General features: G+C 46.6%; 1 long non-coding RNA gene across 2 annotated transcripts; it reads right to left on the bottom strand.

Moving 5' to 3' along the window:
- Window positions 1–534: 534 nt before the first annotated feature.
- On the bottom strand, window positions 535–16,369 carry LOC143434030 (uncharacterized). Of its 2 annotated transcripts, none has more exons than XR_013103176.1 (3): window positions 16,264–16,369; window positions 2,420–2,599; window positions 535–674 (listed from the first exon to the last, which is right to left on the bottom strand). It is a non-coding gene; the product is annotated as an uncharacterized LOC143434030 (long non-coding RNA). The 2 variants fall into 2 exon arrangements; XR_013103177.1 differs by lacking the exon at window positions 16,264–16,369 and adding an exon at window positions 4,464–4,651.
- Window positions 16,370–27,396: the final 11,027 nt, after the last annotated feature.

Raw genomic sequence — 27,396 nt, 5'->3', positions numbered from 1 at the left:
AGTCTTACATGCACACAAGTGTGATTATTTGTTATTACAAATAACTGCGTGCCGCCTTGGTCTCCCCTCACCCTGGCGACTGACAAAGAGAGAGCTCTATTAAACCGCAAGGTCTCACTCACAAAATGGCCGCCCTTCATCAGACTCGTTCTCCTGTGGATTCATTTCTTCAGTCAACATCCATTGAGCCATTGAGAGGCAGGTAACAAGGAAGCGAGGGTGCTCACCTCCACGTATGAGGGAGGTGGGCAGACAAGGCCATTCTAGAGGATCGTACTACTAGGAGAGTCCTGAGTTTGCCTGGCTATTCTTCTGTTGCCATCTTGAAATTATTAATAACTTTTTAATAAGAGGCCTTGCATTTCTATTCTGCACGAGGCCCACAAATTAGACTGCTGGCGGTTTCACGGACAGGTAAAGGAGCCGTCCAAGCGTAGCAGGTGGGGCAGTAATTAGGCCTGAAAAACATTTTTAAGTACTCATAAAACTCAACCTGAGGACATTGGGAAAGGTTTTAATAAGTGCCATTTGCTTTCAACAGACAGATAGGACTCATTATGCTGGCCAGGGAGTGCTGTCGCATGGGTGGGGCTTGGCCATGGGCTAATGAAGAAGCAGTCTCTCCTAGGAGTTAGGGGTCCAGGGAGGTGACATGAAGCTCTTCACACGTGCATCTGTGGGGACATGCAGAAATGGGGACATGCGAAAATGAGAAAATATTGGAACCAGTCAAGGTCAGAATAATTCTATCAGTGCCCCAGCACCTAGGAGGCAGAAGCAGGTGGATCTCTGTAAGTCTGAAGCCAGCCTCGACTACATAGTGAGTTCCAGACCAGTCAGGACTACAAAGTGAGACCCTGTCAAATGAAGGAGAGAGGAATCTGGGAGGAGTTGGGGGAGGAGATACCATAAGCAGCATATATTGTATAAAAAATATTTTTAAACAAGAGCCCAAGGGAGGTGGATTGTATCTAAAGGTTAATAAAAAGGCAATTCTGAGAAATGTGTCCAACACAGACACACACACACACACGTGCACATACATATGCACACATGCACACACACACCCTTAGGTCAGCTGCTCAGAGCTCCCAGACTAGGATGACCACCAAGGTCATCTGAGCCATTGAATGTGCTAGGTTAAAATTACAAATTCCGGATTTAAATTCCTATCAAAGCCCCAGCTCAGCTCAAGTCCATACCAGGGCCTCACATTGCGTTCTGGCTTCAGGCTGCCATCTCAGCCACAGTCCAAGGCAGCGTGATCGACCACAGGACCACAGATACACAAAAATGTTTCTGCTTGGGCTCGTTTGGAGAGAAAGCCACCAAATCACCACAGTGGGTTGAACTGTGTTCTCTCTTAAGCCATAATGTTGACGCTCTAACTCCCAGCTCCTTAGCCAAAAACCCTAACTGGAAAAAGAGGTTGTTGTTGATATAGTAAAGATGCAATTTTGACACATGAGGATGGCTGTCTAACCCGATCTTACTGGAAGAAAAGGTAAAGGGGTCGAGACAGAAATAAAGACTAAGAGGCATGCAAACAAGCACAACAGCGGGAGAAGATGAAGGCTGTGGTGGAGCTGTCCTTCACCAGCTAACAAAGGCCACAGCAAGGCCCCAGAGACTCCAGTCTCGTTATGAGTCCTGTGAGCGTCGCCTGCTATGACTCTCTGTGCAGAATGAGCACAGTACGTGCCATTTATTTGGAGCAAGCGTGTAAGTATTCTGTTTGTCACCTGTTTTATTTCCCAACGAAGAGTCCCATGGGAAGGAGCGTGATGTCAACACTCCCAATTCCAGGGTTCAGGGTATCCACCCACTGAATCAGAGGCGCTTAACCTGTGTAGCTTGTGTTTGTCACCCCGGACCTCTCTCCCTGTCAGTCAGGGTATCCCGGGAGTGCAAGCAGAAGACCAGTTACTAAGCTAAGTGCAATTCACAGGATAAAGCTGTCAAAGGGAAACAAGAATTCTAAGATCCACTGGAAAGAGAAAAGGGAACTGTTTCAACACTCTGTCTGAATTTCTTGCTTTGTCCAGATTCATTTGACCACACCCTGCAGATTCCTTCTGAGTTGCCCTAAAGGATTGCTATCTGTGGACATCAGAGAGCAGGAGAGACTGAACCCTATCAAACCGTGGATCTACCGCAGCCTCCCTCGGGTCCTTTGGGTGAATTACAAAATGTCTTTGTGCCTCTTACAAAGCTGTGCAAGCAGAAAGTGGGAAAACTTTGTTTTTGAGGCTGCAGGGAAGCACATAAGGTTCTTTGTACATTGCCTGAGGTGTTAGAAATACTCTCGCACTGTGAGTGCATCACTGATGTGCTCACAACATCTCTCCGATGTTCTGTATCCGTGAAGGGGCATGCCAATGGGAGTAAGTCCCAGGTATTGTACTAGAATAATACTCACCCTTCCCAAGCCTTAGTCCCAGGAACAGGAACCACATCTTGAAGTGAAGAGCTCAGCAAGAGACCCAGGAAGGCTCTGGTCTGTCGGCAGCCTGGAAAGATATCAAGCTCTGACAGCCGGGCAAGATGCTGCTTTGGCACTGAGTACAGCCTCTCCGCCACCAAATGGGGCAGTCACCCACTGTGAATGGAAGGGACAGAGGGTAAAACAGGAAATGTCACATTCAGTGGGAAGGAGAGCCCTCCATACCAGCCCCAGCAGGATAAACTTTTATTTGACTTTCCAGGAGGCATTTGTCCCGTCTACTGTCTGCCCAGAACCACACCAGCCACAGGAAGTATGGCTGTGAATGTTCTTGCCCTCCTAACGAGGAGGCAGTCAAGCTGATGAGCGATGCATCCCATGCCAGGTGATATGTGTGCCTTCAGATGGCTTCAAGTGACAGAAAGTTATTTATCGAGATGAGAAACCCAACTCAAGGTAACAGTCAAGTTAATCTTTCTGCAGACTCTGGGGAAGACGGCATCCTGAGTCTTGTTTCTTCTCACTCCCCACAGCTGTATTCCTTGCTGCTGTGGGCCAGAGCTGCCCTCAGGAATTCTTGTGTTGAAACTTAATCCCTGAGCTGATCATACTAAAAGGTGTGACTTTGGAGAGCTAAGTTTGTCAGAGGATGTCGAGCTGGTTAGTAGGATCGGGGATCTCATAAAGACACGTGGAAGGGACCAGTACCAATCCTCTCCCCTTCTGTGGCTCCCTTAACATACACAGTCTCTCTTCCCCTCCAGGGGACACAGCAACAAGGTTCCATCTAGGGGATCTCACCAGGCACCAGGATAGCCAGTTCTATGACCCTAGGCCTTCTGCTCTCTAGAACTACAAGAAAACAATTTTCTGTTGTTTATAAATTACACAGTATTTTTTGAAATAGCACAAAGGACAGGTACTTGCCCTGAGACCTTGTTCCATCCCCACCTCCTTCAGTGTCCCCCATGTGTCTCTGTGTCCCCATGTGTTCGGTCTTATACAGACACCCGTCATTGGATCAGGCACATTGCAAGTGTGACTTTGTCCTGATCCCATTTATCTACAAAGACGTCATCTCCAAATGAGGTCATGTTCAGAGGAACCTGAAGTTCCAACTTGAGCATGTCTTTTATATGATTCATCCCCCTACAAATTTGTCCGTGATATGAAAAGGAAGGGAAACGGGACACACGAGGATGGGATGGGATGGGATGGGATGGGATGGGATGGGATGGGATGATGGGATCTAGGGGAGCGTTCCTCATGATGTGAGGGAATGAGTTATCCAGGCAAAAGAAACAGCGAGTGCCAAGAGCACAACACAGGAGCTTGCCTGGAGATGGATGGAGCTGAAACAGGAGGCTCAGCCCAGGCATTGCGAAACCAGCCTGGAGAACTTCCCTATGGGATTTTGACTCTTTGGGTGAGAAGAGATAGTCCTGAGAAGAATGAGGTTGGCTAACCCCTACGTGAGTGAATCTAAAAGGCATTTGGTGAAAATAATCAACCTGTTGATCTGGAAAAAAGAATCATGGCGCAAAGGAGATGTCTCCATTGCTAGGACACAACTGGGTCTCTGTTCCTGTTTTACTCACCCTGCTGAGAACTACGGCAGTGCAGTGGGTAAGAAGTAGAGGACTTTGAACTCGCTTTGAAAGTAAAGATGATCTGCTGATGGATTAAGGGGGAAATCTTTAGTGTGAGCAACCTAGGGACAAAGTGGCCATTACTTAAGATGGAAGTCTGGGGAAAGTCAAGTTTATCTTGCAGCCCCAGGCTAGTGGTCCAAGGAAAGGGAGAGACTGAACTAAACGATCTTTGATAGTTCCTCCAGACACAAGGATGGAGACTCCATCCGGGTGGAAAGTACAGTAGCTGACAGAACTTGCTAAGACCCCATGGCAGGAATGCTTGTAGAGGACGCGCCTGTGGGTCTCGTGTGGAAGCAGGAGCCATCTGCCCAGAAGCCCTCCGGAGATCTAGAGCTGACTCTTCGCAGAGCCACATCAAGGCTAACCTCTTACTTTCCGTATTAACAGGTGATTAACATTAAGCGATGTCTTCTTCCTTTGGCCTTATTTCCTGGGTATGCTGACCCTCAGCGAGGACCTGAGGGTTGGCAACACATCCTCCCTATATTAGCTGGCAAGAACGGAGAAAGGGTTTCTCTAAGACTGCGGTGCCTTGATTGTCAGAGACAATGGTTTTCATGTTACAACCTGCAGAGAAATAGGATTTGTGTTGCAAAAACATGTGCACCTTTCTTCCATTAATGAACTTCAGAGAAGGTACAGCTGCCAATCATATGTATCTGTTTACCTCAGTAAACAGCCTCCCCGTGGGCACATGGCTGCTTGGAAGGAAGACCAAGCCTCCCAACCACACTCTGCCTTATTGCTCCCAAGGACAAGCTTCTGACCAATGTTATCTAAGCAGCAGGGTGTGGCAGCTTCCAGGAATTCTCCTAAACGTGTGTTTCTGTGCATGCTCTATTCTTTATCTCTTATCCCTCGCCTGATCCTCCTCCCTAAAATGCAGAGGTGATGGTTAGGTCAAGAAACACCACATCCCAAGGAATGAAGATGGCATTGCGTTAGACAGAGCCCTGCACAGCATCTGCAGAGCTTCCCTCCAACCCCTGAATGGACAATGTATTGCTTCAGCTAACTAACATCTCTCTCTCTCTCTCTCTCTCTCTCTCTCTCTCTCTCTCTCTCTCAATATATATATATATTTTTCCTCCATCACTAGAGAGAGCCCTAACCTTAACCAGCCCACACATGAGTCATGTCCATGAAAATTTGACTAGTGGAAGAAGTGGTCTCTCTTGGATTTTATTCCTTCCAGCTTCCTATAAGTTTTGCCAGATGTTCTAGTACTACCATGTGAAACAGAAGGCAGGGAGATTGTGGGGAGGCACTAGGCTATCTCCAGAATCACCCACGTGGAACCCTGATGCCTGCCTACCCCCACCTCCTCCTTGAGGTTTGTAAGGACCTGAATTCCTCAAGGAACTGGACCTACCTTTTTCCTTCATTCTTTCCAAGGTCCCATTCTTATTTGTCATTTGTTATCTTTCTCTTTCACTATTCAATACATCTCTGGCAATCCTTGCAAACAGCAACAGAAACCAGTCATTAAATCTGAAGGTTTATGTACCCATCTGCCACAAATAATAAAGGTTTGGATGAAACTGAAAAGAAACACAATACAAAACAGTGACAGGACCAGGAGTGAGCTCTGGCACCACAGCTAAAAATATACATGTGTATAACCATCGTGGGGACACAATGTGTATCACCACTCCTAAAAAGATGAATGTGTTTTTGTTCAAAGTGCAAGAATTCCCACCACTAGGGGAAAAATCTCTTAGTATCTCTTATTGAGCACCAGAAGATAGGCTCAAGTGCTTCTAACTGCTGGAAACTCAGGGGTCTGCACCTGAAGACTGGATAAATACATTGTTGCATTCTCAAGGTAGATAGTAAATGCCGAAGAAAATGGGTGACCACGGTGTGTAACAATTAGAACACCCAGAGTATAATTTCATCTATAGGAAGCTCAAAAACAAACACAGCTAGATACTGTATCTGTGGGTGTATGCATAGAGGTGTTGACATAAAATTGAAGTCCTGATTTAGGCTGCTGAGTGACTGCAGTATGACCAGAGTGCAGAGTATCCTCTAAAAGGTTCTATGTCTGAAGCACCTTTCCCGGGATGTGGGGAGGAACGGGACTGTGTTCTTTAGAGGGAGGTGAGTAAGTAGGCCATTGGGAGAGCTGTCTCTGGAAATAGTGTGCCTCTCATGGGACCTTCATGAGCTCTCATGAGAAAGTTGGTAAAAGAGCAAGCCTGGCCCTTCCCTGGGCTCACCTGGCTTCCTGTCTCAGCCTCTGATCTCTGCTCACATGTTCTCCTCAGGATGCTGTCTGCAGTCACTTGGCACACTCAGGTTCCCTCAGCAGAAATCAACTGATAAAAACCCCCATCCAAGATTTTAATCTTTTAGCTTTCTTTTTTTTTTTCCCCCATGAAGTACCTAGTCTCTGGTACTTTGTGATAATGACAGGAAATTAACAATATGTTTGGTTATATTTTATGGGACAAGGATTCACTGATTATTCTGGAATATATTTTCTATTAGCTTAGAAGATGAAATTCATACATTTATTTTATCATAATTCACAGACTGTGGTTTTAAGTGACGTGATAACGGACCAAACTATACTTTTGATCAATTGAGCTCGCTGCTGTCCACAATTCCTTTGGAATCTCAGAAACCAACCAGTCACGTGACCAATGCACACTGGTAGTCGCCATGGCAATCAGGTAAAAGGCAGTATGGCTGCTGCTGGAATCACTGCTGAGGTTTCTGTTTGGGTATCTGGGACTCTTACACACAATGTACAGTGTAGTTCTTCTTAAGGACTTGATCATTTTGAATTAGAAGGAGATAAAGCACCAGCATGAAAGTATGTTGCCTTCAGTGGTCTCCAGCTCAACTCCTTTAACCACCTCTTAACAACAGCTACCCCCAAAGCCCTCATGGTGCCCCTGCTCTGGTCGCTTCATGAGATAGGCAAGCTGTTCATAAATTAACTGTCCAGATGTGGTTCACCAGCTCAGTGCAGAAGTTGGGGGGGGGGGCGCGTGTTAAGTGTATGTGGGTGGCACCGAGGCATGGCATAGTCAGAGCCCTTCATCAGAACAGACAGGAATGACTCCAACCACAGATGTAATTCAGCAACAAAAGCATTCTTTCTTTTGGTTGCAACTGTCTGTCTTTCTCTTCGAAAATATCTTACATCTGCACAATGATTGGTTCAAGTGTCACATAAAAAGAAGCCCTTCCAAGCTGCTAGCTCATTGGCTAACAGAAGGAAAAGAAAAGCTGCCTCGTGTGTAAAAAGGCCATGTAATTGCCCTTCTTCTGTCTAAACTGCCAACTCCTGCAGCCCAAGACTCTGCTTGGATTTCCTCCCAATACTTGAATACATAAATACAGGCTGAAGTGCATTGCCCTGTTTATGAGCCTTTTAAAGATCAAAGAGCCAGTTCAGCCCTTGGGTTTGTCACTAGTTTAAAACATACTGTATTTACCACTTAGCGGGTGGTTCTCTCAGCACTATTAGTCTCTTCATCTGTCTCAGCACTGAATCCTGGGATTCAGTTGGGAAAATAAGTACCTTTAATGAAGAATACTCAGCTCCATCTCCAACATATTAAAAGACTGAGGGCCCTCTCTTTAATGCAACCAAATTTTAAAAGGACAGGTCTCAGCCAGGACACGAGTGGTCTGTAAGGAGTCGCCGTTCTCACTCAAAATCATTTGGTCACATGGACACAGAAAGTATCAGAGTCAGGACACAAGCAAGATCCCACAGAACTTCGTTTTCCCTATAGGAGCTGCCTGGACTAGAAGCATCTGTAATGGCTTCAAAGGTATGCATAGCATGGGATCCAACATGCCCTGCGTAGCCTGGGATCCAACATGCCCTGCTTCACTGTGTAATGACCACAGCCCATACATTTGGATTGCTTGGTTTTGCTTTTGGACAACATTTTTTTAATTCACTATTTCGGCCAGGTGTGGTGACGCTACACACCAATAGTCCCAGCACTGGGGAGGCAGAAGCAGAAGGATCATAAGTTCAAGGCCAGCCTGAGCTTCATAGTGAAAACCTGCCATAGACAAACAATAAGTGGACGAATAAATAATAAAATTCTATTGCAAAATTTGCTACTGGATTCAAACATGAGCCCTTAGCTAGCTTAAGTTTTCCTTATATGGACCTTGCAAAGAATAGAAAAATCAAGTACAGGGGGCTCTTGGCTTGAATTGATGCAGTTACTGAAACTCTCAGTATGGTTTAGGTTTTCAAAGGCCTGCTTCTGAGACATACTCCAGGCAGCCTACTCTGAAATTAGTTAGCTATACATTTGGTCTGTGAAAACTCTAAGTTTTCTCCCTCCAGAGCTGATGCACTCCTGTGGTAGAGATCAACACACCTACTGGCAACAATTTCACAACCTTCAAAAAAGCAGGGGAAAGTTAATGATGGTAACATGTCCATGTTTTTTTATGATCAGTGAGAAAATTACTAATTGATAGCCAAGACGCATGTTGTCATCTAGAGTAGTAACTACAAAGGATGTAAAACTGTATGTTTTAAATATTTATTTATTTATTTATTTATTTTGTGTGTGTGTGTGTGTGTGTGTGTGTGTGTGTGTATACATGTGACTGCAGGAGCCCACAGAGACCAGAGGCATTGGAGTCTTGACAGCTAGAGTTACAAGCAGTTGTGAGTCACCTCCCCCTGACATGGATGCAGGGAAGTGAACCCAGGTCTCCTGCAAGAACAGACTTCCCTCTAACTACTGGGCTGTTTCTCTAGGCCTGAAAATGTATAATTTTCTACACAGCAACAGAATAATAATATATGTTCTCAAATAAGGCAGCGGACGTGTCTTAGACTTTTTTTTTTTTTACTTGTAATAAACTACTTAATTTGCAATAAACTAAAAAACACAGCAACTTGAAACAAGATGTTTGGTGTGCCGCAACTTCTGGGATAGAGTTCAGAGGTTCCCTCTGGTAGCAATAACTTAGAATCTCTTACGGCACTGCTGAGGTATCATGGCTACAGTCCAGTGGACACAGCCAAGGGTGAGGCACTGACTTTGAAGGCAAGTCCCTCAGAAGGCTGTGAGCAGGAGGCTCAGTTCCGCTCCTCCTCAGAGTCACATGGGTGGCTACAGACTACATGGTACAACTTGTGACTTAGCCAAATCAACACCTAGAGAACACTCCTGTGCCCAGCTTCTATCAGGGACAGAGCATCCTTGTCCCTGTCCCTGTAGCCAGAACTCTCTGGAGCATCAGCAATCACAGACTGTATGTGTATAACAGGGGTTATTACATTGACTTCTGTACTGGCTGGTTTGGGGGGTCAACTTGGCACAAGCTGGAATTATCACTGAGAAAGGAGCCTCCCTTGAGGAAATGCCTCCACAAAATCCAGCTGTAAGGCATTTTCTCGATTAGTGATCAAGAGTGGGAGAGCCCACTGTGAGTGGTGCCATCCCTGGGCTGGTAGTCCAGGGTTCTATAAGAAAGCAAGCTGAGCAAGCCAGGGGAAGCAAGCCAGTAAGTAACATCCCTCCATGGCCTCTGCATCAGCTCCTGCTTCCTGACCTGCTTGAGTTCCAGTCCTGACTTCCTTTGGTGATGAACAGCAATGTGGAAGTGTAAGCTGAGTAAACCCTTTCCTCCCCAGCTTGCTTTTTGGTCATGATGTTTGTGCAGGAATACAAACCCTGACTAAGACAACTTCCCACAGCCGGATGATGAATGCCAGTCCAAATCACTAGTTGTAACATACATTTCCGCCGGGCGGTGGTGGTGCACGCCTTTAATCCCAGCACTTGGGAGGCAGAGGCAGGCGGATTTCTGAGTTCGAGGCCGGCCTGGTCTACAGAGTGAGTTCCAGGACAGCCAGGTGCTACACAGAGAAACCCTGTCTCGAAAAAACAAACAAACAAACAAAAAACAAAAACAAAAACAAAAACAAAAAAAAACCCATTTCCTATACGTGTGTACCTCAATGCAAAAACAAAGCTGAATGGATTTGAACGGTGGCACTCTGTTCAGAAGATAACACTTAGATGCCCCAGACTTGATCATCCAGCTCAGACTAAACCAGATTCCCTATTGTTTTATAAGAGCAGAGCATGTTCCTGCACAGGTGCATAATATCATGCCCCTCTTTGTACACGGGAAGAAAAAGGTATCCTGAAAGCGTCAGGGACTCGTCGAGGTGATTCGGCTATTAACAAAATCCAGCTCAGCCAACAGCAGAACAGCCAGGATTGTTGAACCATTAGCCACCTGCTTGCTAATGGTTAACAGGTCTCTTTCAACCCACCTCAGTGAAACATACAACATGACAATACTACCCTTAGTCTTTCCCATTGCTTCCTAAAATCAGGTGGGGTGGCAGGTGGGAACAGAGACTTTGCAGCTAGGTAGGGATGGAGAAAGTTCAAGCCCTGAACAAATTATTTGTGTGAACTTGAGTATAGTCCATTGTCTTAAAATGTCACTTTCTTCATCTAGGAATGGGACAAATGAGACCTGGGGGATGCCTAGCCTGGTGTCTGAAATAACTAGCACTCAGTCACAGAGATTCCATTGTCCCCTCCACCCTGACTGCGCTCCACCAACCTAGAAATGATTGTAGAGTAGGCACGGCAGAGCACCTGGGCTTATCTAATCTAGCACAGGCACTTGAAGCAGATCCAGCTAAACTTCTCCAAGGTCACTAATCAGACAGGCACAAGCTACAACAAGCCTTCTCACCTAGCCACAGGCAATCACAGTAACACAATAGCATACATCTCAGCTAACTCTGCCCTAATTATGAAGTACCCTACATGGACTATCTATCTCATTTAACCTTTGAAAATGGCCATATTGTAGGTGTGGTTATCATTTTCTTCTTCTTCTTCTTCTTCTTTTTTTTTTTTTTTTTTTTTTTTTATTTTTCGAGACAGGGTTTCTCTGTGTAACTCTGGCTGTCCTGGAACTCACTCTGTAGACCAGGCTGGCCTCGAACTCAGAGATCTGCCTGCCTCTGCCCGGCATGGTTATTATTTTCATATGTGAGACATTCGACAACTTGTGCAGCTCACGGTCACCCAGCTAATGAAGGAAGAACAGGGGACGCACTGCGGGAATCTCTTCTCAGAGCCCACGCTCTGGATTTCTGAGCTGCAGTGCCTCCCTGAGCTGCAAGCCCACATCCTGATTAGTAAATACACAAGAGAAGAAAAACAAACAGTGACTGGATACTATGTAGCACTCAGCAGGCTCTCCAGTCTGCACAGTTCAATAGGTTGACGCTTCTTAAACTGTGAGTTGTGACCCCATGTGGAGTCACAAAAACAGAAAGGTGATAGTTAGAGATCCCCGAAGACCTCATAATCAAAACTGAAGCCAACATGGAACAACCCACTGCGACAGCACACAGGGACTCTGCTGTGTTTTCCATAATGCCCACCAACCTGAGCTGCCCGTGTGACTTCACTTCGGCCTTGGCTCTGAGCACAGTCTGCTCATTGCTTGCCTTCTCTCCACTCAATACCAAAAACTCTAAACCCTAAACCAAACCCCTGCCTAAGACATGGCGGCTCTTGTGTGTTACCACCCACAGTGCGTTTATTGTACATAGGACATTTCCTACCACAGATAACACAGAGGTTTAATTATGGGAAACAACGATATTTATTTTCTCTATGATCGCTTCTAGGCATGTAATTATCAAATTAATATATTTGGATTGGACTAGGCAAGTCTAAATACCTACATTAGTGTATGACTTTGGTTCCATTACTAATAAATGTAAACTTATATGTATACCAAAGCCTTATTTTAAATTAATTTTTAATTTTTATTTATTTTTTCTCATATAATGTATCCTGACTGCAGACTCCCCTCCCTCCACTCCTCTCACTCTGTCCCCTGAATTGCCCCCTCCCCCAAATCTGCTGCTCCTCCTTTTTTTTTTTTAAAGCAGACCGCCCAGGCTTATCCACTGAACATGGCACTCATTACAAATTACAGCAAGGTGCAAACCCTCATATCAAGGCTGGATGAGGCAACCCAGTAGGAGAAAAATGTCCCAAAGAGCAGAGAAAAGAGTTAGAGACACTCCCACTCCCACTGTTAGGAGTCCCACAAAGACACCAAGCTACACAACCATAACACATATGCAGAGGACCTAGCACAGACCTGCTGCTTTTGTGAGCAGTCTCTGTGAGCCCATGTGAGCTCTGCTTAGTAGATTCTGTGGGCTGTGTTCTTGTGGTGTCCATGACCTCTCTGGCTCCCACAATTCTTCCTCTCTCTTCTGTGGTTAAAGTAAATTTCTTTATGATTTATTACCAGTAATTATTTTATTTGTATACCTGTTTTATATTCCCATATACCTGGAGCCATGCATTTCCCAGGCTAGAGCTGGGATAGAGCAAGGTTGGCAGAATGAAAGCTTCCCTGACATTTTGGAAGTCCTGCGTTCAATCTCCAGTGTTTTGTGAATCAGGCACAGTGATACAGGCCTGGAATCCCAGCTCTCTGGATGTCGAAGCAGGAGGGTGAGAAGTTCAAGGTCATCTTTGGCTACCCTGTCTCAAAAACAACAACAACAACAACAACAACAACAAAAACTCCTTTGGAAATAAAGCCCAGGTGGGCAAAGCCTAAGAGGCTCTGAGGTGATTTTGCCATCAAGCACTGGAAAAGAGAACAAAGCCAAACATCCATGAAGAGGAAGGCAGAATGTGGAGTCCTGGCCGTATAACTAGGGTGTGATGGGACCTGGGAGACTTTGCTCAATTTACATTCTTCTTCTCTGTGTCCCTGATCCATGGGTCAGTGGCGGGCAGCTTCATTTTCCCTGATTGTCCTCCTGTATCTGCTGGTTGAGCTTGTGAGTCTCCGCCTAATCACACCAGAGCTCTTAGCCAACAGCGACCTGTGTGTACATCGTGTGCACTCTGCGTCTCTCTCCTCGCAGACAGACTCGGTTGATTGTTCTCCAGTGTGAGCCACAGATCACTTGGGAGAGCTCAGCCATCGAGCCTCCTTCCTGGCGGCATTACTCAGTCATCTCTGCACAGAGCAGGAAGCCGTCCTCCGGCACTGTGTGAGCCTGTGGTGTGCTGTCAGTGCTGAGCTGTGCATCTCCAGCTAGTTGCTACTGGGCCTGTTCCAGAAACAGCACCCTCAAGGCTTACTACCAACCCTGCCTTCTCCAAGAGCGCTCTCTGAGCATCCTTTCCCAGGGCAGCCTCCCGATCCTCTAGGAAGACTTAAAACTCATGTCTGGACCACAGCTTGGCATTTGTCTTGTATGTCTTTATTCTCTCTGCATTCCACCAAATGTCAGCACCACGAGAGGCAGAGACCGTGCGTTATATTCATTTGAACATCAAGATAGAGTTGTAGAGAGTCATCATTTCTAAGACTTTTGTAGAGCAATCAATGGCATGCTACTGTGGGGGGTTTGTTTTGTTTTGTTTTGTTTTTTGCTTGTTTGTTTTTATCAACTTGCTGCACGCCAGGGTCACGTGGGAAGAGAAAACTTCAGTGAGAAAAGCAACTCTATCAGACCGGCCTGTGGGCAAGTCTGAGGAGCACTTCCTTGATTAATGATTGAGGTGGAAGGGCCCAGCCTTCTGTGGGTGGTGCCAGCTCAGAGCAGGTTGTCCTGAGTTTTGTGAGAAAGCTTGCTGGGCCATGCATTGGGAGAAAGTAACAACCCTCCAGCCCTCCACTTCAGTTCCGGCCTTAGGTGCCTGCCCTGGCTTCCCTGGTGGAATAAACCCTGTGCCTTTGGTGGTGGTGTTTTATCTCAACAGTAGAAAGCAAACTAAAACTCTCACCAAGGAAAGGACAAAGTAAATCCAGGCTCTCTTAGTGGTGCCGTCACAATAGTGGGAAGGGATCCACAGGCTATAGAATATAGAAAGCACAGATATGTTCATAGCTCCGGGGTCTCAACATAGACTTCTGGTTCTCACACAAAGGCCCACACAGGCCGCTAGGGTCAAGATGTGGCCCATCCCCCTAGAGTTTATGTGGTAAAAGTTTTGTCTCAAGTGTGGTGGTATCAAGGTCATAGACCCTTTCAAAGGTGAGGTCTGGAGGAAGGGCCTTAGGTAAAGAGGCTTCTGCCCTCAGCAGAAATAACTGACTTTCCTACAGGGCTGTGTTGAGTCTATGTGAGAATTAGTCATTATGAGGTGAGGCCCATGCCCTATGCTTGGCCCCTTCTGTATGCAACCATGCTCCCTTCTGCTTCTACACCATGTTACAATACAGCCAGGAGGGTCCTCAGCAGACATTGTTACCACGCTGAACTGACACTGTAGCCACCAGCACCTTGAACCAAATTAAACCTCTTTTTTTTTTTTACATTTTGATATCTTGTTCCAGCAATACAAAATGGACTACAGGGATAGGAATTAAATGGTTTTTTAATTATTGTTTTGTTAGTTTGCTTTTGGGGAAGATTTTATATATATATATATATATATATATATATATATATATGTGTGTGTGTGTGTGTGTGTGTGTGTGTGTGTGTGTATTCTTTTTATATATATAAAATACATTATCTATTATATATAAGAATATATATATACAGTATATACATATATATTCTTATATATAATAGATAATGTATTTTTTATATATAAAAAGAATACACATATATATATATATATTCTTTTTGAGACAAGTCCCTATGTAGCCCAGTCTAACTTTGAACTAGTGACCCTTTTTCCTCTACCTCTCAAGTGCTGAGATTACAGGTGTGCACCACCACATATAGCCAGGGATTGAGGCTTTGAATTTTCAAGAGCTATACTTGAGCTCTCCCAGTGAATCGGCCCCAGATCAGGAACGTCCTGTGGAAAGGATCAACCCCAGCACCCTGCCCACCCTTGCCCTGGGCTTGGGTGAGCTCTGCCCAAACGGAGGGATGAAAATCTAAGTGCAGAAAGTCCTGTGGGTCCCAGCAGCCTATCCCAGAGGCAAGCTCATTAGAGGCCTTGTCAGGCTTGCACAGATTGTGTGAAGCACTGAATGTTAGTAGCTTGAAATTACCATGATGTGCTTGTGTTGGTGAGATTGGCTGATGCTTCTGCCCCAAACTTCTCTGCACACCTCTCCTCTAACCAGCACAGATGGTTGCTAGGCACTGGCCTCACACCAATGCCTGCCTCCCAACCCAGCTGAGCCTACAACAGCCTCATTGATTTGATCCTCTGAGATGTGGACAGTTGATTAGAAAAGGGACACCTGAGATAGCACTGGCAAGCCTCACAGAGCATCAGGACTTGTCCTCACCCCTGGAGTAAGCACGAAGGGAAAAATGATAACGGACACAGAGCAGAACTGGTAAATGGAAATCTCAAAAGGTTCATGACACCAGAGCCCCTCTCACTGTTACAGCTCTGGCCAGGTTCCTCAAAGCCTTCTTCCCCACTAAATCTCAGCTTTCACCAATAAAAACTGAAACAAATGGTAACATAGTTTCTAGTAGTTCATGGCCACATCCCTAATGTGTCTCTGCCCACACAAAATGCCTGCCTCGGGAAGCTCAAGGCTGACGATAAATTTACTCTTTGTAGCAGCCAACGCTTGAAGATAGGGCCCAGGCTCCAGCACCTGTGAGAGGGAAGAGCCCAGCTTCAGTAGTTGCCAGCTATGGGGCACAGCTGGTCTAATCACACACATACTGACCCTTTGAAGCTTCTCACTTCCCAGACTCCACTGAGCCCCACTTGGCTCTCTCCCACTCCCTCACTCTATGTGGAGCCACGTCTGTGCAACTCAAGTATGCTCCGCTCGCCCTGGGTTCTGCATTCTTCCAACCGTCACTACTGATGGAACTCTCTCCGAGCTGCTTTAAGTTCTGGGGTCGTTCCTAAGATGACTATTCTAATCACTATTTGAAGTCACTAAACAAAAGGGGTCAAGGGTGAACGTTGACATGACACCTAGGCTGTGGCTAATACAAGCTTGTATACTTGAGACTGAATAGGTGGAAGAACAGAAAAGATGAGGAGGAGAGAGGTGTGGCTGTGTGTTGCTTGCTTTACCGTAAATTTCATGGCTGTGGGGACCCATGGCTCTACAGGCCCTGGAGGTGCTGTATCCGATAATACACAGGAGTTAGGGATGTGCTCCCTGACACTTGTAGCTCCAGCTCTACCCTCCAGCATCCCTGCTTCATGTGACCCCTGGTACCTGGGGTTTGTTCAATCCTTGGGAAAGTGTGCTCAGCCTGGAGATCTCCTTTGCTTTCCCCGTAGCCCAGGGTCAGCATTGCCTCGGATGCCAGCATGCCCAGCTGGTCAACAACCTTTGGATTATGACCTGGACTTCTGTGACATCACCATCCATCTCTTACTTGGTTCCTTTGGTAACCTGAGATGCAGAATTAGTGTCTGCTTTGCCTATGACAGTATGCCACTTACAGGGTTAATCAGTCCATTGTGATGGCTAGAAGAAAGGCTAAGATTTGATTCAGGGTCCCTCCGTTCACTCCAAGCTAAGAGACGGCCTTTCTTTGCTTGGGAGGAAGAGTCTATTGCTTGGCCAATGGGTTGGCCATTCCAAAAGTTGTCCCAAACTTCAGGGTTGGGCCACTAAGTCCTCAGGCCCCAGCCTGTTCCATCTATATCCCCAATCCGGGCCAGTTCTGTGCCCTCCCCCTGCTTGGCTGGATCAGATTAGCACAAGAGAGGCGCTTACAAGATTGCTCCACTTGGCTCTCCAGCAATTAATTAAGAGCCGTCTGAGAGCCTCCAAAGGAGCATGCAAGCTCCAGCAAGATAGGGCACACAAGGCTCAGTCCAAAATATTTGTTGTGTTTTTCCCCTAACTGGGGAACCGGTTCTTACCTGTTCCCTGGACTGATGAGATTTTAAAGCTATTCACTTCTGATGCCAGCCTGTGAGCCAGCCTGCTGGTCTTAAGGAAAGCGGCAGGGGAAGCTACTCCAGTATCAGCTATGAGCCACTCTGATGGTTATAGGTGGAGAGAAGGCGGGAAACCTAACGGCTACACAACTGGCCAATGAGTAGCGTTATCTGGGACTGTAGTAGGAGGCGCTGTGCATTATGGTCCGCATGCTGCTCCACACATTGGCCCCAGAATGGCTGGCAAGGAGGACTGTTCTGCCAGGATGGCAGGCAGCTTTGTGGCCCTAGAAGCTTTTAGGTCATTGACTCCTTACAGAGATTAGGTCTTAGATATTAGGGAATCGGGTGGTCTCAAGTCCTGTCAACTCTGAGGCATGGTTTATGTTCCGACATCTCTTGGCAATTAAGCCCAGTTGGCTGAATGCACAGGCAAGAGTCAGTCAGTGAACTTGGTCGACAGAGGCAGAGGGGAGGGGCCGGGAGATGGCTCAGCTGAGGACGCTCTCACTACACAAGCAAATGTATCTGACCCTCCAGCCTCCACATAAAAATGCAGGTATGTCAGCAGCATGCCCTCCATTCTGGGGAGGCAGAGGCAGGAGGAGCCCTGCAGCCTTCTGGCTAACTGTTCTTGTTGAGTCAATAAGCCCCAGCCTCAGTGAGAGATCCTGTCTCAAAAAATAAAGTTGAGAGACTGGAGAGATGACTCAGCATTTAGGAGCACTGGCTGCTCTATCAAAACTCCAGGTTCAATTCCCAGCACCACATGGTGGCTCACAGCCACCTGTAACTTCAGTTCCAGAGGGATCTGAGCCCTCTTCTGGCCTCTGTGGGTATTGCACACACGTGGTAGACAGACACAGGCAAAACACTAATACACATAAAATAACTTTTTAAATAAATAAATAAAGATAGAGAGCTACAGGAGAACACTCAATGTTAAACTCTTGCCTCTACTTATACACACAGGCAGTGGGGGCACACGTCTTCCTTTAGTCCTAGTACTTGGGAGACTGAGCTATTTCCAGGACATAGTGAGATCCTGTCTCAAAACAAACAAACAGACAAAAAAAAAAAAAAAAAAAAAAAAAAAGAACAACAACACACACAAAAAATGAAGAAGAGTTGTAGGTCAGAAATCAAAATCAAGGATATTACACAATTCTTTTTACAACAAAGAGAAATCACATCTGCACGCATTTTTATGGACGAAATTTTAGAAATAATAATTAAAACTTTTCTCAATATGGGTTAATTGATTATGAAGATAGGGTCTTTGAGGGAATAACACTGCAGAGCTGTGATTCATTATGTTCTCAAGTGGATTTGTGTCTGCCTGTCCCTCTGAGGTGGATGGTTGGGACAGCAGCAGCAGGCCCAACAGGCAGACCCTTGCACTTGCCCTTAGATACATAAGCAAGATATTGCTAGAATGTTGAGGGAGCCCTCCACAGCCTTCCCAGCCTTCATTTTGTCTCCCTCAGCCTACCTTCCTCCATGCTGCACCAAACAGACCTTGGAAAGGGGAAGACTTGGTTGTCATGGTTCCTGTTCTTTCCCTTCCCACAGCAGCTCAATGCTGGGATCTGAAGGAGACAGGGCGCGTGCCCCCAAAGAGTACACACATCAAGGAGTCAAGCCCTCCCTAAGAGGAGCCCAGGGTCCTGGGGTCTGGGCAGTGTTGCAGGCTTGCAGGACTCTTGGCCTCCTGGCAGAGTGCAGAGCCCTCTACAGCTGCAGTTGCCTTGGCATGCAGTCACCAGACACATGGCTAAGGCCTAGCCACTTACTGCCTGCAAGACAGTGTGATCTCCAGCTGTGAGTGCACAGGAAGTTACAAGGATGACTTGTCACAGTCCCTACTGAGCTGGAATCAGGGCAGCTGGGCCCTGCTTCTCCTATTCCCAGCTGTGTGACCTTCACCAAAGTGCCAGCTCCCTGGGCTCTTTCTTCATGAATAAAAAGCAAGGTCTGGGCAGCCCCCAAGGTGGTGATAATAAGAACCATGTGTGGAGGCTTCAAATTTACAGATTCCTAAGCCTTGCCTAGAACTCACTGAATTAGGAAGTAGTATACACCACACACACACACACACACACACACACACACACATACAGAAATCCATACACACACATACATCACAGACACAGACCACATACAAACACACATACACACAAACACAGGCACGCATGCAAATCCATATACCACATATACATATATACACATCATAGACCATAAATCACACACACATACACACATACAAATCCATATATCACACACATACAGACATACACCACACACATACCCACATACCCACATACCACACACAAGGATACATATACCATACCCTCCCACACACTCATGTATTCATGTAAATATTACATGTAATATATATATTCATTTCTGTATATATACATTCACATATACAATGGATGTTCATTATAGCATTCATATTTATTGTATGTATCATATATTCATGTATAGGTGTATAAATGTGCATCAATTGTTTATGTATACATATACATATATGTTCATGCATATGCCCATAAACAAACTCAATGTGTATATATTATCTTCTTGTTGTGTGTGTATACACGCACATTTCACACACATGTGGCATCCCCCTGTATGTCCTCCTTACTGTTGATAACAGGCTCATGCTTTAAAGCATAGTCCGGTGACCTTGCCAGCTCTGTGTTCCTGGGATAAAGATGACACCCACAAACACCACCTATCACTGTATCCAGTGACAAACATTCTCATAAACAATTGCTGAGGCCAGAGGCTGAACCCAGGAAGCAATCTGGGGTGTCTTATTTTTAGGACCATCATAATGAACAATCCTATTCAGGCTCTAAGGAAGATGCTAACTACATTAAAAATCACTCTACAACCAGAAGCGCCCTCTTATTAGCTGGATGCTCAGAGCGAGCTGGAGATTCTTAATCTGCATTGGCATAAGGAGTTGACAGAGTCTGTGAATTTTCCAACCCAGTGTAGCTAAAGGACTTTTGACCCCAGGCTTTCAAATTTAGGGAAAATGGATTTCCCAGCTCAGACATATTTTCAAGAAAAAAAAAATAGCTGAGTAAACAGTTTTTAAAATGCTCAACATTCCTAGCCATGGGAAAAGTTCATGCCAAAACTGTTTTAAAAACAGGGAGACATCTCTGTGGATAAAGGACTTGCAGCAGAAGCATGAAGACTAGAGTTCAAATCCCCAGAGCCTACATAAAAGCCAGGTGTGAAGGGCAATCTGCAATCCCAGTGCTCCTACTATAAGACAGGAGGTGGAGACAGGAGGTGGAGGCAGGAGGTAGAGACAGGAGGATCCCCAGAAGCTCACGGGTCAGCTGGTTCTGGAACACACAGTGGTGGCTGAGACCCTGTCACACAGGAGGACTCACACAAGAGTTTGTCCTTTAACCTACATATGTATGTCATAGTCCAAGTGTACCCTTTCCACCCCTCTCCCTACCCTGTCTCTCTCTCTCTCTCTCTCTCTCTCTCTCTCTCTCTCTCTCTCTCTCTCTCTCACACACACACACACACACACACACACAAAATGGCTTTGAGATTCCACCTTGTTGCAGTCAAGATGGCTGCACATACACATACACACATATACATAGATACATACACACACATACATACACACATACACACATGTACACACACATATATACATACACAGACACACACACACACACACACACACACATCAAATGGTTTTGAGATTCAACCTTGGTTGTCTTTAAGAACAAGGATAGCAAACACTGACAAGGACGGATATGGGAAGAAGAGAGTTCTTATTCACTGTGATGGACGCAAGCTCGTGCAGCTGCCGTGGAAATCACTACAGACGTTCTTTAAAAGCTGCAAACAGGAGCCACTCCATGACCCAGCTCAACCGCGCCTGGCTGTGTACCCACAGGCCTCCCAGTCAACACACCACAGAGATGCCTGAACAGCCGTGCCTATTGCTGCATTCTTCACAGGAACCAGGACACGGAACCAGACCTCGTGTCTCCCACAGATGAACGGACAGGAAATACGGCACACATACACCACAGAGGGTTTGTGGTAGTAAAGAAAGACAAGACCATAGCATTGGCAGGAAGATGGATGGGACTGGAAGTCATCGTGATAACGTCTGACACAGGAAAGACAAATTACTGTGTTTTCTCCTGTTTGCAGAAACTAGATGTAAAATGATATGTGCACGTACATGTGTGCACACGTCTGGGGAGCTACGAAGCTAGGGATAAAGTATGAAGGAAAGAAAGGGATCTTAGGGGGAGACAGAGAGGGCAATGGAGCATGTGTGAGAAGAAAAATAGAAGGGGTTGGTCTGGGAAAAGGGGGGAACAAGAGGATTGGGCAAGTACTTTGTATGCTAACCAAAAATTTTAACTTAAAAAAAAATGAGTTAAACAAGTAAATGCATCCTGACTGATTTTACGTCAACTTGACACAAGCTAGAGTCATCAGAGAGGAGGGAACCTCAGGTGAGAAAATGCCTCCCAAACACTGGGCTGTGGGCAAACCTGTAGGGCATTTTCTGAATTAATGATTGATGGGGAGGGCCCAGCTCATCGTGGGTGGTGCCATCCCTGGGCTGGTGTCCTGGGTGCTATAAGAAAGCAGGCTGAGCAAGCCATGAGGAGCAAGCTGGTAAGCAGCACCCCTCCATGGCCTCTGCACCAGCTCCTGCCTCCAAGTTCCTGCCTTGCGTGAGTTCCTGCCGTGACTTCCTTCAGTGATGTGATGTGGAAGAGTAAGCCAAACCCTTCCCTCTCTAAGTTGCTTTTGGTTGTGGCATTTCATCGCCTCAACAGTGGGATGTCTAGTTTTACATCAACTCAACACAGGACATAGTTATCTGAAAAGATGGAGCCACAATTGAGAAAATGTCTTCCTAAGACCCAGCTGTAGGACATTTTTTTTTGACTAGTGATGGATGGGGGAGGGCCCAATGCATTGTGGGTGCTGCCATCCCTGGCGCCCTCTAGACCATCAGCTTCCCAAGTGCTTCAAGAAGCTTCTCAGCTCAGATTTGTCCACAGTCTTTACCCCAGCACAGTGCCACGTGCCGAGGACCATGTGTACTTGCTACAGCTGCCCACTGTCAGACACACCCGCCAAGGCATCTCTTGCATCTCTTGGTCAGGCTAAGCACCCAAATCCTGTTCTTTACTCTCCTCTTTCTGCTCTTTTGGGCTGAGAACCGGCTTCTGCTGAGACTGGTGGAAATCCCTCGCTATTTACATTCATTTTCCTTTTGTCTGTTTTCTCCTGATGTCTTGTTGCCTTCATCCTCACCGTGTTTCTTCTCCATCTTACACCCTTTAAAGGCTTCCAGACAATAGATCGGGACCCACTTGGAGACAAGTCTTGATACGGAAGGCTCAAGGATGCCAGGCAGTAGGGAGGGAGATGAGGCAGTGGGATATCATGACAGACCATGAGAAGCTCACCCGACAGCATCATGCACTGCTCTACAGCACTAGAAACACAAGGGGAGGGGTTGGGATAAGCTATAGTCACGGGAAGAAGAAGCCTAGTATAGGAACTGATTGGCATTCTAACAGTAATCTTCTGAGCAGAGTGTTTGTGAGGCTCCTAAAAGGCATCTCTGCCATGCATGTTCCAAGCACAGACGTCAGAAACTTCAGATACAGCCCTGTTCACTATAGCAGTAGCAATGGCTTCTAGGGCCAACACCCTACAGAAACAATCTCAGTTCCCCACCGTTGGTGGTCCAAGGATCCCGGGCTGCAGGACAGCAGGTATCAGGTAGTAAAGGCCACTGGTAACATCCTTGCTTGGTAAGCAAGCAGCCAAGACCATCCTACTCTAGGCTGAGCATTCTCCTCATAGTTTGAACAGAGAAACAATCTCAGTAGATGATTTGCTGATAAAGTGGGCATTATGGACACAGTACCCACCCCTCCTAATCTCAATGCCCTGTGTATGAGAAAGACAGGAAGGAGGGGAAGGAAGTAAGGAGGGAAGGAAGGAGGGAGGGAGGGAGGGAGGAGGGAGGGAGGGAGGGAGGGAGGGAAATGGGATCTGTGTTCAGATGCATTGGGAAGGATATGCAGGGTGGAGAAAGGAGCTGAAGAGAGTCTATCTCTGAATTGTGCATAGTGTGACAAGTGAGGGAAACTGGAGAGACCATGGTGCCTGGGGGGGATGAGGGGGGTGAGAAAAGGTGGAGGCTGGGAAAGTAGGAACTGAGGGGAGGGTGGGACTGGGGGCAGGGGATGAGGGGGGCGCTGGGGGGAGGGGGAGCTGGGGGGAAGATGGTATCTTAGGGTTTTACTGCTGGGAACAGACACCATGACCAAGGCAACTCTTATAAAGGACAACATTTAATTGGGTCTGGCTTACAGGTTCAGAGGTTCAGTCCATTATCATCAAGGCAGGAACATGACAGCATCAGGCAGGCATGGTGCAGGAGGAGCTGAGAGTTCTACATCTTCATCTGAAGGCTGCTAGCAGAATACTGACTTCCAGGCAGCTAGGATGAGGGTCTTAAAGCCTACACCACAGTGACACACCTACTCCAACAAGGCCACACCTTCTAATAGTGCCACTCCCTAAGCTGAGCATACACAAACCATCACAGATGGAGACTAGGGGCAGGGGATGAGGAGGGAGACTGGAGGAGGGTGGAGACTGGGGGAGGAGGGCTGGGGGGAAGGTGGAGAGCAGGGACTGGAGGATGAGGGTGGAGACCAGAAGTAGGAGGATGAGAGTGGACAGTAGGTTTGTGAGAACAATCAAAGGATTTGGTGCTCCTTGAGCCAAAACAAGGACTCAACCTACAGGGAGATTACAAAATGAAGGCCATAGGGCAGCTCTGGATTAATTCCCATGATGTGGAATCAAAGACAGTGGAATGGAAAAGAAAGGTTCATGACACACAGAAGTCTGCAGCAGTTTGTAACTTGCTGTTATGTTTCAGTGTGTGCACGGAATACTCACACACATGCACTAGCATGTGTACACGCACATTTATACTTGCATATATGTCGCACGGTCACATATACGCTGGCATGGATTTGGATCTTTGTGTGTATGACATCTATATGTGTGTGTGTATATTATGTGTGCAGCAGGATTGCAGATGTGTGCTACCACACCTGGAAAGGCAGGATTGCAGATGTGTGCTACCACACCTGGAAAGGCAGGATTGCAGATGCATGCTACCATACCTGGGTTCTTGGGATTCAAACTCCAGTGCTTATGTGTATGTGGCAAGTGCTTTATCCACTGAGCCTTCTCTCCAGCCCACACTTTCTTTACTGTGAGTTTCTGAGGACTGACATGTTGAAATGGATACTTCCAAACAAATGCAGAAGTGATCTGAGGTTAGTTTAGGGGAAGGTGTTCAGCAGGGAGGAAGCAATGAGGGGAGGGACTAGGATGGACAGGGTGACAGGAGGCAGAGAATGAGGGGCTGCCAGCCCACTACAAGGAAAAAAGGCAGCCACATGAGCCTTGAAGAATCAGAGAATGGAACACCCTCAGGTAGTACAGCATCCTGGACCCAGTGCAGGAATGTGGTGGCCCTTTTCTTGGTGACAGACAAGTGCCAACTCCTTCTGAAGGACAGGAGATGGGTGTGTACACACATGGCACACTTCCTATAGGGTCAAGGAAATTACAATCACACACTCACTTGAACTAAAATTCTGCCATTTGGGGAAAACCTGCTGATGACCAGGAAGACACAAGAGTCCTAGTGTGGGTTTCTGCAAACCTCCTTAAAATAACTTTTCCATATTTCATGTATATGTAAATATGTTAGCAAACATTTTTTTTTCATTTCTCCACAACTATCACTACTGTGTGATCATGCCTTTATTTGGATGGACATGATTAAGTTAAGGATCATAGGATGAGATCACACTAGATTTATGGTGGATCCTAAGCCTAAAGTTCTAAAAAGAGGAGAAGATCTGACCCACCAGAGAGGTGATGTGAAGACAGAAGCATAGACAGAATAAGTAATGTGTCCCCAAGCCACAGAACCCCAGAAGATTCCAGCTGTCACCGAGGGCCAGGAAAGCATAGTGTGGATTCAGCCTTTAAAACCAGACCATGTGAGACCATCAGATGACAGCCGATTCCAGACATCTGGCCTCTGGCCTCCAGAACTATGGGGAGATGACTTCCTGTTGCTTTAACCTACCAAATCTGTGGTAATTTGTTGCAGCAGTTGTAGATAAATTCAGTGAGAATAGTAAAATCCTCAAAGGGAGTCTGAGGATGGGGACTCAGGATAAAGCCAGAGGCCTGCCTGGGCATATCCTCTTTTTCCAGTAAAAAAGCAGGGAAAGAGAGGAGGAGAAATGAGGAGAAGGGAAGGGGAGAAGGGAAGTTGAGGAAAAGAGGGAAGTAGGGAGAGGAAGGGAAAGGAGACATGCAAAGCATCACAAAACTGGAGACTTGACCTTGGCCACAACTGCATGACTTCAATGCCCTGTGCAGCTGACTTCTCATTCTCTTAGCAGCAAGTGGCTGGGACTGAGTCTGGACCCAGCCTGCCTGGGTTTGAACCCTAAGGCTTTGGGACATCTGGTCTACCTGTGATTCAGTGTACGCATCTGCAAAACTGAAATGCCAATGACTCCTTCTGTGCAGTCCTGTGGGAAGGCCTGTGCAGTCCTGTGGGGAGGCCCGTGCAGTGCTATGTGGAGGTCTGTGCAGTGTTGTGCAGGGCTGTAGGGAGGCCTATGCAGTGCTGTCTTATGGTATGACATGGCTGTGGCAATTCTGGACTCACAGCAGCCACGATGCTTGTACAGGGTCTGCATAAGACTGAGCCAATAGAGACTCAGTCACAGGAGGGGAAGGGCTAATGGGGCTCAGCCCCACCCAGGAGGGGAGGGGCTTGTGGAGCTCAGCCCCACCCAGGAGGGGAGGGGCTTGTGGAGCTCAGCCCCACTGAGAGTCATCTGGTAGAACAGACGCCTTTCAGTGGTGTCTTCAGCGTGGCATCCGTGCCTGTGCAGGTAGCCCCTTGTTAAGCCCACTGGGTCACAACTTAAAATAAGAACAGGACAAAAAGATCTGAGAGTAAGATGGGGACTCGGTAGGAAAAAAGGAGAGAGAGAGAGAGAAAGAGAGAGAGAGAGAGAGAGAAAGAGAGAGAGAGAGAGAGAGAGAGAGAGAGAGAGAGAGAGAGAGAGAGAGACAACCGAACGAGTATAAGCCACCTGAATGTAGCATATGCATACACAAGACTGTCAGATAAAGCAGGTTATTGTTAAGTGGGCCTACAAGGAAGATGGCAGGCACTGAAAAGATTAACCAAAGCCTCATTCGCAATGTGAGTGTAGCCCAGAAGATACAGACTGACCTGGTGAAGAGTTCCAGACCCAAGCCATGGGCAGGATACAGCACGAGAGTAGCCTGCCAGGTGACAAAGCTGGGGTATCTTAGTTAGAGTTTCATTGCTGTGGAGAGACACTGTGACCAAGGCAACTCTTACAAAGGACATTTGACTGGGCCTGGCTTACAGGTTCAGTCCATTATTATCATGTCAGGAAGCATCGGAGTGGTGCTGGGGGAGCCAAGAGTTCTACACCTTAATCTGTAGGAAGCAGGGGGGGACTTCCTCCACAGACAGCCAGGAGGAACCTGTTCCACACTGAGAGGAACTTGAGCACTAAGAGACCTCAAAGCCCACCCCCCACAGGGACACATGTCCTCAAACAAAGCCACATCTACTCCAACAGGGTCACACTTCCTAATAGTGCCACTCCCCATGAGCCAATGAGGGCCAAACCTATTCAAACCACCACAAGGCGTCAGGGAGACATTGAACATACTATCCTAGGAAAGGAGTCACGAGTGGACACCAAAAGTGCCGCTGCTGATCACCATCCAGGGCACCAGGAATCTCGGTCACACAATGCCCCCTTCTGTGGAAAATCATAATGAGAACTCACACCTGTTCTACACAGAACCCCCACAATAGGATGAGACCACCATCTCAAAAACCGTTCCAGAAAATATTCCACAATCTGTGCCAACAACCAAGATCTGTTATATCTGTTCTGCGATTCTTCAGCAGAGTGTCAGGACTGTGGACTGTTCAGAACAGTCTTAGAGCAGCTTTTAGCCAAGGGAGAGCATCCAGACTTATCGACACTCTGTCTTGTTTTGTTTAAGGATAAGCAGATGTAAAGACAATAAGCAAAACCAAGTGTTATAATAATAACCCTGAAAATCAATAAGAAATACAATCTCCCTGCTACAAAAGAAAGACAGAAGCCTTCTCAAATAAGCAATTCCGGAAAAGGAGCAATCCCAGCTGCACGTGACTGTGCATCTCTGTAACCCCAGCACTCAGGAGGTCCAGACACAAGAATTTCAAGTTCAAGTCCATCATGGACCACCTAACAAGACTCCATTTCAATATCCACCCCAAAAAGCAATTAGC

The sequence above is a fragment of the Arvicanthis niloticus genome, chromosome 12, assembly GCF_011762505.2.
Source record: "Arvicanthis niloticus isolate mArvNil1 chromosome 12, mArvNil1.pat.X, whole genome shotgun sequence".
Taxonomy (NCBI): domain Eukaryota; kingdom Metazoa; phylum Chordata; class Mammalia; order Rodentia; family Muridae; genus Arvicanthis; species Arvicanthis niloticus.
This window is presented reverse-complemented; position numbering and strand designations above follow the sequence as displayed.